Source organism: Myotis daubentonii, chromosome 2 (assembly GCF_963259705.1).
Source record: "Myotis daubentonii chromosome 2, mMyoDau2.1, whole genome shotgun sequence".
NCBI lineage: Eukaryota > Metazoa > Chordata > Mammalia > Chiroptera > Vespertilionidae > Myotis > Myotis daubentonii.
Genome location: NC_081841.1, coordinates 144,525,097 through 144,540,233, shown reverse-complemented (window position 1 = coordinate 144,540,233; position 15,137 = coordinate 144,525,097). Strand labels below are relative to the sequence as shown.

The following is a 15,137-nucleotide window of genomic DNA, read 5'->3' as shown; positions in this document are numbered from 1 at the left end:
CCCTCCAGCTGAGCTCCCACCTCGGACACATCCTGCTCACAGTGGCCATGGCCTCTGTGGGGGAAGAAGGGCTGGTGCAGTGCTATGCCTAAGGCCCTCACTCTGGGGAAGCTACAGGAAACTGAGGAATAAATAGTCTGGCCACCCTCAGAGCTCACGAAATGATGGCTTGAGGAGATTTTTAAATCTAAAGTCTATGTAAGTGTGCACTTCAGCAATTTGAGACTGTTGGGACTTAGTCATTTGACCTTTCCCAAGGTCTTTGATTCCAAAAAATGCATCCTCCTTGGGGCTAGAGGCCATCAGGAGTTGCCTACTACCTGGCGGGGCAGGGTCACAGAGGAGCCATTTCCCTTTCACAATGATGGGCCCCCACCTCGCAAAGCGAAAGCCGTACTCTCAAAGGATGGCTTGTGTTTCTTCTAACACCTGAACGTTACCCATGACCCCTGTGGACTCCATCCTGCTGGTGACGTTGACTGTACTGCCCCAAATGTCGTAGTGTGGTTTCCGGGCTCCAATGACCCCAGGCAGGACCCCACCTTTGTTCATGCCTTATACGCAACATGAAGTTGTTGAAGGACTGGTCGGTGATGTTTGTAAGCATATCCTTCATGGCTAGTGCAAAGTCAGCCAGATCAGCCAGGTGCTACCAGCGCTCCTTGTCTGACTTTTCCTCCTTGCTGGAGCTGGTAAAACCGTTGGTGTTGACATCTGGGGTGACTCCTGAAGCTGCCATATAGGTACTGCCAATGGTTTTGATCTTGGTGATGACCCGGAATTTGGGATTTTCTAGAAGAGAGTCAAAATCTGAGATGATCTCATTGAGGAAGCGCCAACACTCAATGCCACCATTATTGAAGCTCTCCTCTGTGTAGAAGTCAGCAAAGTTGGGCAGGGACGCAAACACAACTCCAATCTCATCATAAGACTGGCTATACAGCTCCTCATCTCTCTTCTTGGACCCCGGGAAATGGCATGCCACATGTTCGGGCAACAGGTTGGTGACCAGGGACCCATTCCAGCGTTGCATCTCGTAAACACATTCCTTCTGGTCATGGACCTCAATCTTCCACAAGAACAGTGTCCGTTCGAGTTTTTCCACGTGGCGGGAGAAGTAGTGGAAGCTCAGCATCATGACAAAGATCATCACTGTCATCGTGTACTTAGAAGGCACCAGGGGCAGCCTGCCAGTGCCATTGAGCCCTCGGGTGGGGAGTATCTGCTTCTTCTCTAAGGCGACCAGAGGAAAGCCGTGTTCCTGGAAACGTCTTTGGTCATATTCATCAAAGATGGGATGCCAGGCACAGAGGTTGATGACAGACACAGCACCCATGACAAGCAGCATGAGGGTGAGCTTCACCAGGTGGCTGACCTGCACCAGCATGATGGTGGCGATGAGGGACAGCACGGTGACATAGTTGTAATACTTGGGGTTCTCCATGCAGCCACACTCTGTCGCCATCCCTGAGGTGCCATTGTTGGGTCCCATGTAATACTGCAGGCAGCTCAGCATGTGCACGACATTTGCCATAACCAGAATGAAGATGTCTAACATGGCCCAGGTGTTCCCGGACCAGCGTGTCTGGTCAATACACGTTGAGAAGACCAAAGCTTCTTAGGAAAGGCCCGGGGAAAGATGGCAGCCAGCGAGCAGACCGTCAGGGCCAGAAGCAGAAGCTCCCCAACCACAAAGGTCACATAGTTGGTCATCAGCCAGGGGTCGATGACTATCTCCACCAGGGCCGTGCAGAGCAGCATGACACAGGGGCAGCTGAGTTTTTAAAGTTAAAAGTAATTAAAGTAATATGTTGAATAGAAACAAAGAATAACACATTTGAAATTTAGCATGTTAAACTTTCAAAATCACTGATAATTAAATCTGGTCTGTAGTTTTCCAAGATTAATTGAAGTTCAGATTTGGTTTTAGGATTGCAACTTTAATTTCCTTTTATTCATTGGTATTTCACAAGCTGAATATTGCACAGCAAAATTATTATATTAAAATATTGCACATTTAGTTTGAGACATTTTCTGATTGCAAATATAAGTATAAAAATTATGTGGAGTCTTGGCTGGTGTGGCTCACTAGTTAAAGCATCAGCCCATGCACTGAGAGATCATGGGTTCTTTCCAGATCAAGGGCACATCCCTAGGTTGCAGGTTTGATCCTCAACCCAGGTAGCGGGAAGCAACCAATCAATGTGTCTCTTTCACATCAATGTTTCTTCTCTCTCTCTATCTCCCTATCTCCCTACATTCCACCCTAAAAAAAAAAAATAATAAAATAATGGAACACATATCCTTGAGTGAGGATTAACAACAACAAAAAAATATGTAGAATAAATCCAAGGCTTCATGAAGAACCTAACCAGCATTTAGTTGTGCTTTTTAACTATATATTAAGCTGTTATCTTGACTTACATTCATTTTGCATTTTGTTTTCATTGCCAGCTCAAAAAGTAGTATGGAAAATAAACTTTTGTTACTATTAGAATGTGCAATTTCAAACCATGTCATTTTTTTAAAATCTGGTCATCTTTGTGTTTTTATTTTTTTATTTTTCATATTTTGAAAAAATATTAAATTACTAGAGGCCTGTTGCAGGAAGATTCCTGCAATAGGGCTTCCTGAGATGAGAGCGAAGCAGAGAAGGGGGTGAAGCCCACCGAGGCGAGCTTCACTTCCTTCTCAGCTGCCTCGCTCCCTCCATTCCCCACTTCACTCTTGGGTCCCTCCCTTCTCTGCTGCCTCAGCTCTCTCCCTTCTCCCCCACTTCGCTCCCTCCCTTCTCTGCTGCCTCACTCCCTTCCTTCTCCACTGCCTCGCTTCCTCCCGTGTCCGCCACTTTGCTCCCTCCCTTCCCCGCCGCCTCTGGTCCCCCCCTTCCCCACTGCCTCAGCTCTCTCCCGTATCCTCTGCTTTGCCTCCCTCCCATGTCCACCTCCTCACTCCCTCCCTTCTCCGCCACGTCACTCCCTCCCGTGTCCGCTGCCTCAGCTCTGCTCTCATCTCTGCTACCTCCGATTCGTTTCCTTCTCCACCACTTGGCTCCCTTCTGCAGTGCTTGGCTTCCTTCTACACTGTCTTCAGTCTTTGCTGGGTGCCTATGTATGCAAATTAACTGCCATCTTTGATGGGTTAATTTGCATACTCTTCTAATTGGCTGGTGGGCATAGTGAAGGTACGGTCAATTAGCATCTTTGTCTTTTATTAGTGTAGATAGTTTACATTCAATAATAAATTGTGTTAGTTTCAGTTGCATGATATAGTGGTTAGACAATAATAATTTAAAAAGTATTCCCCTTGATATTCCCATTACCCAATTGGCACCATACATAGTTATTAAATTATTGACTATATTTCCTACGCTGTATTTTTACATACCCATGTCTATTTTTTAACTTCCAATGTGTACTTCTCAATCCCTTCACCTTTTTCACCAAGTCCCCTAATACCCCTCCCCTCTGGCAACAATCAGTCTGTTCTCTGTATTTATGAGTCTGTTTCTGTTTTGTTTGTTCATTTATATTGCTCTTTAGATTCTACATATAAGTAAAATCATATGGTATTTGTCTTTCTCTGACTTATTTTACTTAGCATAATATCCTATAGGTCTATCCATGCTGTTGCAAATGGTAAGATTTCATGTTTTATGGCTCTTATTATTAATATTTTCATCTATTTTTATGCTGCTTAAGAGGACCTTTCAACATTTCTTGTACTACTGGTTTGGCAGTGATAAGCTCCTTTAGCTTTTTCTTGTGTGGGAAGCTCTTTATATGTTCTTTGATTCTAAATACTAGCTTTGCTAGTAGAGTAATTTTAGGACAGGTACTTTTTTTCCATCACTTTGAATATTTCTTGCCAAACCCTTCTGGCCTGCTAAGCTTCTGTTGAAAATTCAGCTGACAGCCTCATGTAGGGAACTAACTGCTTTTCTCTTGCTGCTTTTATGATTCTATCTTTGTCTTTAACCTTTTGCATTTTATTTTTTAAATTTTTCATTGATTAAGGTATTACAGATGTGTCTTTATCCCCCCATTGTCCCCTCATCCCCCCAGTCTTGCCCTCACCCTCACCCCCTGTTGTCTGTGTCTATCACTTATGCTTATATGCATGCATACAAGTCCTTTGTGGTTGATCTCTTCCCCTTACCCCCACGCTCCTCTACCTTCTCTCTGAGGTTTGAGCATCTTATTGATGCTTCTCTGTCTCTAGATCTGTTTTTGTTCATCAGTTTATGTTGCTCATTATATTCCATAAATGAGTGAGATCATGTGATATTTATTTTTCTCTGACATGACTTATTTCACTTAGTGTAATGCTCTCCAGCTCTATCCATGCTGTTGCAAATGGGAGGAGTTCCTTACTTTTTACTGCAGCATAGTATTCCATTGCATAGACATGCCAAAGTTTTTTAATCCACTCATCTGCTGTGGGCACTTAGGCTGTTTCCAAATCTTAGCTATTGTAAATTGTGCTGCTACGAACATAGGGGTGCATGTATCCTTTCTGATTGGTGTTTCTGATTTCTTGGGATATATTCCTAGAAGGGGGATCACTGGGTCAAATGAAAGTTCCATTTTTAGTTTTTGAGGAAATTCCATGGTGGATGCACCAGTCTGCATTCCCACCAGCAGTGCACTAGGGTTCCTTTTTCTCCACATCCTCTCCAGCACTTGTCATTTGTTGATTTGTTGATGATAGCCAGTCTGACAGTTGTGAGATGGTACCTCATTGTCATTTTGATTTGCATCTCTCGGATAATTAGTGACTTTGAGCATGTTTTCATATGTCTCTTGGCCTTTCTTATGTCTTCTTTAGAAAAGTATCTATTTAGATCCATTGCTCATTTTTTGGTTGGATTGTTAGTCTTCCCTTTGTTAAGTTGCATGAGTTCCCCATAAATGTTGGAGATTAAGCCCTTATTGGAGATATCGTTGGCAAATATGTTCTCCCATGCAGTGGGTTTTCTTATTGTTTTGTTGATAGTTTCTTTTGCTGTGCAGAAGCTTTTTATTTTGATGTAGTCCCATTTGTTTATTTTCTCTTTAGTTTCCATTGCCCTAGGAGCTGTGTTGGTGAAGATATTGCTTTGGCATATATCTGAGATCTTGCTGCTTGTGGATTCCTCTAATATTTCTATGGTTTTCTGTCTTACATTTAAGTCCTTTATCCATTTTGAGTTTATTTTTGCATGTGGTGTAAGCTGGTAGTCTAGTTTCATTTTTCTGCATGTGTCCGACCAAGTTTTCCAGCACCATTTATTGAAGAGACTGTCTTGATTCCATTGTATGTTCTTGCCTCCTTTGTCAAATATTAATTGAGCATAGTGGTTTGGGTCAATTTCTGGGTTCTCTATTCTATTCCATTGGTCTGTATGTCTGTTCTTGTGCCAGTACCAGGCAGTTTTGAGAACAGTGGCTTTGTAATACATCTTAATTGCATTTTAATTTTGATGTGTCTTGATGTGGGCCATTTTGGGTTCATCTGGTTTGGGACTCTGCACTTCCTGAATTTCTATGTTTATTTCCTATACAGTGGGGCCTTGACTTATGAGTTTAATTCATTCTGTGACGGAGCTCATAACTCAAATTATTCATATGTCAAATCAACAGTGAATGAGTGAGACACATGATGCTGGGCTGATGTGGCATTCACTGTGATGTTCTCTGCGCCAACTAGCAATGGGGTATCTGAAGCTGGCTCGTAACCCGAATTTTAGCTCGCAACTCAAAGCAGAAAATCGGCCGAGAGACTGCTCGTATCTCAAAAAACTTGTTAGTTGGGACACTTGTAAGTCAAGGCCCCACTGTACCAAATTAGGGAAGTTTTCCATCATTAGTTTTTTAAATAGGTTTTCAATTTCTTGCTCTCTGTCTTCTCTTTTTGGCACCCCCATAATGTGAATGTTGGTATGCTTGAAGTTGTCGCAGAGGATCCTTATACTACCCTCTTTTTTTTGTATTCTTTTTTCTTTATGATGTTTCGATTGGGTGTCTTTTGCTTCCTTATATTCCAAATTGCTCATTAGATATCTGTCTCATCTACTCTATTATTAATTCCCTCTGATTTATTCTTTGTCTCAGTTAGTGTATCCTCTATTTCTGATTGGTTCTTTTTTATGGTGTCCATGGTCTTTTAAATTTTGTTTTTAAAATAAATGTATTGATTTTAGGGAGAGGGAGAGAAAGAGAAACATTGGTGTGAGAGAGAAACATTTATTGACTACCTTCTGTCATGCTCCAACCAGTGATCAAATCCACAACCTGTATATGTGCCCTGGAATCAAACCTGCTACCCTTTGGTTTATGGGACAACATTCCAACCAACAGTCACACTGGCCAGGGCTCCATGTCCTTTTATATGCTGTTGAAATTCTCACTACAGTTCTTGAACATCTTTATAATCATTGTTTTGAACTCTGTATCTGGTAGTTTGCTTGCCTTGATTTCATTTAGTTCTTTTTCTGGATATTTCTTCTGTTCTTTCATTTGGTAACTGTTTCTTTTTATCCTCATTTGATTGCTTCCCTGTGTTTGTTTCTATGTATTATTAAGTAGAGCTGCAATGTCTCCAAGACTTGGTAGAGTGGCCTTATGTAGTAGGTGTCCTGTAGGGCACAGCGGCAAAGCCTCCCTAGTCATCTGAGCTGGGTGCTCTAGGTTTGCCCCCAGTGTGGACTGTATGTACTGTCCTATGGTATTGGAGCCTTGATTGCTTTTGGTACATCAGTGGGAGGGATTGACGCCCAGGCCAATCAGCTTTGAAGACTGGCTGCTACTGCAGAGGAAGAGCTACTATGCAGCAGTTGACCCTATGGATCAGTATTGCTTCAGCGGAGCTTGGGTGCCTGTCTAATCTGCCCCTTAAGTGTGTTATTTGTGAAGGTGGTAGGGTAGTAATTCCATGTAGTCTGATGCTGTCTACTGGGTACACTGGCTCTGGGGCTTCCTGGAAGGTGCAAGATTACCCTTATTCAGCCTGTGCCCTGACTGAAGCTACCTGGCTCTAGCTACTGAGTGATCTGCAGATGGCTGCAACTTACGTTGGGCTTGGAGGTGCCCAGGAGAGGCCAAGCTGCTAAAGAAGACCAGCTGTCACTATTTTCAGGCCTAGGTTTGTTTCGCAAGAGGTACAGGCTATGCTGAAACCAGATGCTGCTTTTTAAAGAGGTTTTATGGAAATCTGAAAGGCAAATAAGGCTATATATATATATATATATATATATATATATATACTCAAATGATTTCAAATTTTAAAAAAAATTACTTAATTATGAGAGGAATGTACTGAATACTAACAAAATAAATACATTAATAATTTGAATATAGAGACATGGAAGCATGGAATCTTGGAGGGAAGGCAGGGAAGAGTGGGTGGGTGGGAGGTAATCAACCAAAGATCTTGTATGCATATATGCATAACCTATGGACTCAGAGAGTGGGGTGGTGAAGGCCTGAGGTGGGGGGTGAGGGGGAGCTAGAGGGTGTCGATGAGGGAAAAAAGGGGACATATGTAATACTGTCAACCATAAAGATTTAAAAAAAATCTCTGAAAAATAATTAGAATAAAAGTATATTAATAACTAATAGTTTCTTCAAATTTATCAAGAAATCAATCATAATAAAATCCTGTTTTGAAAAATTTTCAAAAACCTAATTTTACAGTATTCTCACAAAATTATAGATACTTGAAATAGAAAAGACCATGGAACTCATCTAGAGAGTGCTGTCAAATATAGATGTAATATGAGTCACATAGGTGACCAATATATTTATTTAAAATTTTCTATAGCTACATTAAAAAGGTAATGAAGATATATGCAAATAATTTTAATAATACATTTTACTGAACCCAATATATTAAAAATATTTTCATTTCAAGCTGTAATTAATATCAATACTAATGAGATTATTTTTCTAAGTTTTGAAAATCAGTATGAATTTACATTTATAGCCCATTTTAATTTGGAATAAGCATCTTAAGCACTCAATAGTCACCTGTTTCTCTTGTCTGCCATCTTGGATGACTTAGATATAGAGTACCCCGCTATCTTGATCTTCATATGTGAGAATATTTTTTGAAAGTGAATTATGTGGAAGAAAGCTAAAATGTGATGTATTTAGATAGGAGCTGGACTCCACAAAAGCAAAAGAGCTACTTCAGGCAAGAATAAACCCTGAAGTCTGCAGCAGTGGAGTTCTGAGTCTCCTTTTAACCAGATCTATGACCTTGTAATGTATTATTCCTCCTATTTTTTCTATTTGCTCAGTTTCATCAACATTAAGGCAGGAATAATAATAATAACCACACACAGAGTAGTTATTCAGTGCATGTAAAGTTCTTAGTACTGTTCCTAGTCTGTTATGAGAATTACTAGAGGCCTGATGCATGAAATTTGTGCACGGGGGGGTGGTCCCTCAGCCCAGACTGCAACAATGCAAGTGTTACATGCCTGGCCTGGCCAGAGGCCCACTGCAGCCAGGCATGGAACGCAGGCCACTCTGTGCCTGCTCCCCAGAGGCCCTCCACAGCCAGAGTGGAACACTTGCCTCGTCGCCGCGGCAATGAAGCAAGCATACCACCAGGCCGCTCACACTGCCTGCTCTCAGAGGTCATCTCCCCGGGACTGGGGGACTCCGGCAGGGCTGAGAGGACTGGGCGCCACCCTTTTCTGGCTATGGGTGCTGCCATATTTGTGACAGAGTGACGATTAATTTAAATATTGCCCTTTTATTAGATAGGATAAGTATTCCTGTTTTACTCAACTTACTATCTTTATGTAAACCATTTAAATCCTAATATTTACTTTCTACGGTTAAAAATTAAATTGTAATACTTATTGATTGTAAAAAGAAGTTCAACATTTAAGGGTTTCTTGGATCAGTATGTTTTTTTCCTATGTAATAAAAGGCTAATATGCAAATGAACGAAAGACAGAACAACCAAACAACTGAACAACTGGTTGCTATGACATGCGTTCACCACCACGGGGCGCATGGGGAACATGGCGGGCATCGGCAGCAGGCAGCAGAGTGCAGAACATGGTGGATGTTGGCTACGGTGGGATGGTGGAGCAGGTGAGCGGTAGCAACAAACCAAGGCAGGGCACTGGTCACTGTCATTGAGGCAAGCCTCCAGTGGTTACTGAAAATTCTTTGCTCCCACATGCCAAGGTCCCCCCTGGCACTCACACCCACTGCCAGTGCCAGAGCCACTGCCAGCACCCGCCACTGGCCCCAATCTCTCGGCACCATCAGTGGCTGTGAGTGGCGGCTGCCAGCCCCAATCACCCCTTAGGGCTTCTCCACCTCTTCCAGGCCATCAATGAGTGTGAGCAGGGCCAGCATAGTCAACAGGAATGAGGGCTATGGTGGGAAAGGCCAGGCGGGAGTGGGGAGGATGGGCTGAGACCCCCCTCTGTGCCCAACACAACCTCAAGACCCACAGTTCCTTTCAAGGTGCACAAATTCATTCACTGGGCCCCTAGTCTATACTAATAAAAGGATAATATACTAATTAGACTGGGAGACCTTCCATGAGACCTTCCGGATGTCCTTCCAGACAAAGCCATGGTGGTGGTGCTGAGGCAGAAGCAGTTAGGGGTGATCAGGCCAGCAGGAGGGGCAGTTGGGGGCAAGCAGGCCAGCGGGGGGTGGGGGGGGTAGTTGGGGGTGATCAGGCCGGCTGAGGGGGCAGTTGGGAGTGAGCAGGCTGGCTCAAGGGGCAGTTAGGGGTGATCAAGCTGGAAAGGGGGGACAGTTGGGAATGATCAGGCCAGCATGCAGAGTGGTTAGGGGTGATCAGGCAGGCAGGTGAGCAGTTAGGAGCTGGTGGTCCCAGATTGTGAGAGATGTCCAACTGCTGGATATCCTGTGGGATCAGGCCTAATCCGGCAGTTGGACATCCCCCAAGGGGTCTCAGATTGCAGAGGGTGCAGACCAGGCTAAGGAACACCCCCCCCCCCCATGCACAAATTTTGTGCACCGGACCACTAGTATATAATAAAAGCCTAATATGAAAATTGTCCCATTGACCAGGAGTTCCACTGTGAGTTTTACCAGGTGGTGGGACAATGTGACAACTGCCCGCGGCCCCTCCCACAGCCTGTCCCCGCCCCCAATCGACCCCCCCCATCCCAATTGGGGGCAAGGCTGGCCGGCCAACCTCCTGCGTCCCCTCCCTCTGGCCAGCCCAGCCCTATTGGCCCCAATCAGGGTGGGCTGGCTGGACCCACCCATGCATAAATTAGTGCACTAGGCCTCTAGTTGTTAATAAAATATGTGTTGTTCTTTTGAACATATTTGTAAGGCTGACTAACTTACCCTTTCAGAACTGGCTATTAAAATCTAAAATAACTTGTTAAAATTTTAGATATTTATTTATACTATTTCTCCTAGTACCAATTAGCCAATTATTTTCTGTCAATTATATTTAAATCAAGTTTCTGGATATTTTCATGTAACTTTTTAGTTATCATAGAGACAAGATCTTCATCCTTGTCCCCCCGCCACCACCAGCTTTTAATCTCTACTTATAATGCCACTTGATTCCCTTAGTCATTTTGAGCTTTTTCTCTGAATTTCTTCCAATATGTCTACATTTCTCTGCTACTGAGGCAGCCAAAACTGAATTCCACTTTGATGTATTTCATCAGAATTACATAAGGAATGCTATCACCCATGTGTCCTAGAATGTCATGATTCTTTGCCTACAGATCAAAGTAACAGTGAACTTTTATGCATTTTATTGAAGCATCAGCCATATCTTTTTAGGGGATGACCAAGGTATTCTTAGAAGAGAAGAGTCAAAATTAATAAGACTCAGGAAGTAGTTCTAAAGAAAAAAATAAATAAATCTATTCAACAGCTTCTTCAGAATCTGTTTTGTATGTGTGTGTGTGTGTTTGTGTGTTTTTTAAAGAGAGAGACTTTGGGCTTAGAATTGGACTTTTTCAAAGATCATTTGAGACTGATGGAAATATCTCTAATGTTAATGGGAGTGAGGAAGTGGAGATAGCAAAAGATGAGAAAAGAAAATTTACACACAACAATGAAATTTATAAATTACTCATTTGTAAATATAGCAATATACAGAAAATGTATTATCTAAATTTGTTCTTTTTTTGTGATACATGCCCAGATTTTTCTTCCTTGCTATTTATAAATCCTTTGCTAAAAAGTTTATTTTTTCATAATTGCTTGATTTAATGTTCATTACATTTGTTTTGCTAATAAATAAAATTATATATTTTTTCATTCGTATCCTTTTATAATATACTAGTGTCGCAGTGCACAGATTCGTGCATATTGAAAGGTAATTAGTTAATCCCTCTGTTGCAGGGACTAATGCAGGTGGTCCCGGCTGCTGGCCAGCAGGGAGGGACTGGGTGAGAGGGGCCAGACATGCCCTGGAGCCAACCTCCTATGGTCCCTCTATGGCCATGGGCTTGTGCTGTGCCTCAAAGGGTGTCTGCGAAGTGAGCAGGGTCCCTCTGGCAGGTGAGGTGCTTCACCTGGCATGCAGGGATTGGGCTGAAACCAGCTCTTTGACATCCCCCAAGGGGCTCTGGAGTGTGGGAGGAATTGCAAGGAATCAGGCTCTCTCCTCTCTGGTTTCGGGGTGCACCGCCCAAGAACTGCCACTGGCAGATGACTGCAGCTCGGCAGCTGCTGCATTGAGTGTCTGCCCCCTGGTTGTCAGTGTTTGTCATAGCTACTGACTGGTCAGTGGTTGGACAGTCAGTTAGCCTTTTATATATATGCTAGAGGCCCGATGCACAAAAATTTGTGCACTCGGGGGGAAAGGGGGATTTCTCAGCCTGGCCTGTGCCCTCTTGCAGTCTGGGACCCCTCGGGAGATAATGCCCTGCTGGCTTAGGCCTGCTCCTGGGTGGCAGAGGGCAGGCCCAATCCCTAGGTGCAGCCCCTGGTCGGGCTCAGAGCAGGGCCGACTGGGGAGTTGGGGCACCGCCCCCTGTCATGCTGAGAGCAGGGCTGATCAGGAGGTTGGGGCACCTTCCCCTGTCACGAACAGAGCAGGGCGGATAGGGATGTTGTGGCCCCGCCCCCTGTCACACACAGAGCCGCAGGGCGATCAGGGGGTTTGGGCGCTGCCCTCTGTCACGCTGATCCCGGTGCTGGGAGGCATATTACCCTTTTACTATATAGGATAGAGACCTGGTGCATGGGTGGGGGCTGGCTGGTTTGCCCTGAAGGGTGTCCTGGATCAGGTTGGGGGTCCCCACTGGGGTGCCTGGCCAACCTGGGTGAGGGGCTGATGGCTGTTTGCAGTTGGTCACACACCCTTCAGGGTGGGGTTCCCCACTGGAGTGCCTGGCCAGTCTGGGTGAGGGGCTGAGGGCTGTTTTCACACTGGTGGGTGACTGAAGCTCCCAACTGCTCCTTTTTTTCTTTTTTTTTATTCTGGGCCAGCTTTAGCTCTGAGGCTCCAGCTCTTAGGCCTCTGCTGCTGAAAGCAGGTATCTGGTTTGTTTGGAAACAATGTATAACTCCAGCTCTGAGATCCCGGCTCGCTGAAAGCAGGTTTCTGGGGTTTTGTTTAGCTTCTATATTTGTTACAATGTTTCAAACTGCCAGCTCAGAGGCCTGCAGCTTCAGGCGGGGAACATTGGAGTCTTCTGTCACTGAAGCAAGCAAGCCTCATGTTAGTTTCAAGCTGCCTGGCTGCCGGCAGCCATCTTGGCTGGCAGTTAATTTGCATATCTCGCTGATTAGCCAATGGGAAGGGTAGCGGTCGTACACCAATTACCATGTTTCTCTTTTATTAGATAGGACTAGAGGCCCAGTGCATGAAATCTGTGCACAGGTAGGGTCCCTAGTGGCTGGTGCCTAGTGGCCGAGAACTCCCTTTCCCCGGCTCCCTGCTGCCACCTCTGGCTGGGGCCTCCCTTCCCCTGGCTGACTGCACCTGCCACTGGCTGGGGCCTCCCTTTGCACTGGCCTTGGCCTGACTCCATCCCACTGTGGTGGAATGGTGGAGATTGCTCACCTGCTCCACCATCCCACCATGGTTCCGCTTTCATCAGGACCATTGTGGCCAGCAGCGCCTCCATTGCCACCCGCTTCCAGCACTGCATCATTGATACCTGCTATGTTCCGCACTACCCCCTGGTGGTCAGCTTACGTCTAACTCCCGGTCAGTGAAACTCCAGCCCATAGGGACAATTTGCATATTAGGCTTTTATTATATAGGATAGATACACAAAGCACATGCCAGTGAACCGAATTATTCAGGCTATTAGCTGAGAATGGTCGTTAAGCAAACTGAAAAAGTGCATGCTAAGCTAAATTGATGAAGAAATGTGTTTTTAAGTGACTTCCTTTCACTTTAGGGAATTTGTCAATAGAAAACGGGATGATGCCGAAACCGGTTTGGCTCAGTGGATAGAGTGTCACTGAAAGGTCCCAGGTTCGATTCCGGTCAAGGGCATGTACCTGGGTTGCGGGCACATCCCCAATAGGAGATGTGCAGGAGGCAGCTGATCGATGTTTCTCTCTCATCGATGTTTCTAACTCTCTCTATCTCTCTCCCTTCCTCTCTGTAAAAAATCAATAAAATATATTTTTTAAAAAAAGAAAACAGGATGAAAATTCTGAATACAATCAGGACATTGACAATATAAAGAAACAATAGTAGTTAGGCCATTAACTGTCATGGGTATTATTTTCAGCTAATTGAAGAAAAGAGTATTGTTTCTGTAATTTTTTTGTGATTCTGTTTATGTATTAAATTCTATTGGATTAATTTGTGTTTCTATTATTGCATTGGAGCTGATAAAGTCAGAAAAATATAATTTTTAAAAATCAAATCCCCACATTTCAGTTTACGGTTATACTTTGTTTGTAGGTAAATATTGAGAACCAACATTGTAAATTATTGTTATTCAATTTTAGTAAAAGAAACCCTAAATAAGTCATCGTATTAAAACCCCAATAATGACAACATTGTGTTGTTGGCATTTATAGGCCAACATGTAAATGCCAAGACCTTGTGTTTTTCAAATCTTAAACTGATGAACAAAAATAGATACAGAGACAAAGAAGCATCAAACAGACTGTCAAACTTCAGCAGAAAAGTAGGGGAGGTTTGTGGGGGGTGGGGGAGGTTAGAGATCAACCAAAGGACTTGTGTGCATGCATATAAGCATAACCAATGGACACAGACACTAGGGGGGTGAAGGCATGTGCCGGGTGGGTGGTGGAGGTCAGGAGGAGGCCAATATGGGAAAAAGGAGACATATGTTCTACTATTTTTAATACTTTAAACAATAAAAACAAAACAAAACAAAAACTTAGGCAGTATGTCTATTGTCAGAAGTTCGATTTATTCTGAATAAAAACACATTATTCTGCTTGAACTTCTGAGAATTTGAGTATATTGGCAATTTTTGATTTGTAATCTGCACTTAAAAGTTGAATATACTGAAATAATAATGTAAAGCTGTTTTAAAGATTACATTATAATTGTACTCATCAAGTTCAAGCTAAATAATACTCCAAGCTGATAACTTTAGACTTTAGGTAATAGTTCACATATTCATTAAACTCTTTTCTGTTATTAAAGTTATACCTATAGAGGGAGATTTATTTTTTCAACAGGAATAACATGCAAGCTAGTCATCTAATCATAATTTTTAAGAACTGCATCAGGCACACCATGATTATTTACTAATTCCAGTTTAAAAATTCACTTAAAATTTCACATTATATTCCAAACTGAAATGCATTTCTAATGTGCTAAGGGAAAAATGGATGTTTATTATTTCTTGTGGAAAAAAGGAATTAGTAATCCATGGCCATTAACATACTATTGTTTTATAGGAGGACAATCAGATTTTCATTATTCTTATAGATTCCTTATAAACCTAAGAGTAATCATGACTCCTAATGTTTATGATTATTAATAACCAATTTGTATTTCCTCATAGCAGGTGCCTGCTAGTCTTTTCTTTAAAAGTTCTATATAAAATCAATACTTGGTACTATAGATGGTTGTAAATTTGTCTATACTTTTAGAAAAGATGGTTTCATAAGTGAGCATACCAAATAGATAATTTTGCTATTTGTACTTTGCCTCTGTTAAACATTAAAAAAAAAAGAAAGATGTTT

At 43.0% G+C, this 15,137-nt stretch overlaps 1 pseudogene; it reads right to left on the bottom strand.

The window, feature by feature from the left end:
• Positions 1–355: 355 nt before the first annotated feature.
• On the bottom strand, positions 356–13,037 carry LOC132226709 (adenylate cyclase type 3-like; annotated as a pseudogene).
• Positions 13,038–15,137: the final 2,100 nt, after the last annotated feature.